Below are 1,104 nucleotides of genomic sequence, written 5' to 3'. Positions count from 1 at the left end.
CATAAACCCGGGAGTTGGTCACAGCGCCCTCTGCTGTTCGCCGCCGGCTTGACCCCTCCCTCCTCCCGTCATGGGGAGGAGGCGGGGAAGTGGACGGCTTGCTGCGGCGACCGAACGCTTCCCTTGGTTCACCATAGACGCGGCGGCAAGAGCGGCCGCCAGGGTGGTGGCTGTAGAAACCCGCCATCTTGAGCCTGCAGAAGCGGTGCGGGTGGGGAGAAAGGAAAGGATATTACTGTATGGGATTCTTTCTGCTGGGAACGGCGGTATTATTGTGGGGGGAGGAGGGGCATTAAAAATGCTCCTCTGTCATTGGACTAGTGCTATGCCATGACTGCTGGGCGCCTTTTGCTTCATCTCCTAAATGTGTTTCATAGCACAGAAGGGTTATTATGCTTTCAGGTAGGGATAAAATATCTGTGGTCCGCCAGACGCTGCAGGACTCCCAACTCCCGTCAGCTGTGACCATTGGGCAACAAAGTCCAACAAAGGCTTCCCTCCCCTCCTTCAGGGCTGATTGACAGGTGCGTGTTCCGGCACTTGACGGCTGCATCGAGTCAGGACTTGTACGTGCAAGTGGCGGACCGAACAATTACGAGCGCATGTTGACTTTAAAACAGGCTCCTGCGCCTATATTTTAACAGAGACTTGGATTTGTATTAACAATTATAAAGCGACAAGTTGGGCCTCGGGGGGGGGGGGTGAGAGCCTTCAAAATTCTGAATTCTCAGGCAGGAGGAGGGTGAGTTGAAGGTGCCCGTTGTCTGCCGGGTAAACAAGCCAAATCGGCCCATGGTTTCTCAAACGGGAAGCAACCCAGCACTGGGCAGTCTTCTCATCCAAGGAGGTACAGCTGCTAGCTGTTGAAGATGTGGATTATTCGGCTCTTAACTGGCCCTGTTGGCACCTTCAAAGGTCTTCTTTAGGTAGTGACCTGGAGTAAGTGAAGGTGGGCAGGCAGCAGGGCCAGGCACCTCACAGCAAACTCCTCGAGGGCACCTCTGGTTTTTTCCTTTGAGCAGGCCAGCCACCTGCTTCTCAACATCCTCTCTACTGCCTATTTGTGAGGCTCATATTTAGGGTGACTCTGATGCATTGTTTGAC

Source organism: Podarcis bocagei (genome assembly GCF_964188305.1).
Source record: "Podarcis bocagei genome assembly, chromosome: 6".
Lineage (NCBI taxonomy): Eukaryota > Metazoa > Chordata > Lepidosauria > Squamata > Lacertidae > Podarcis > Podarcis bocagei.
Note: the sequence above shows the minus strand (reverse complement) of the source record.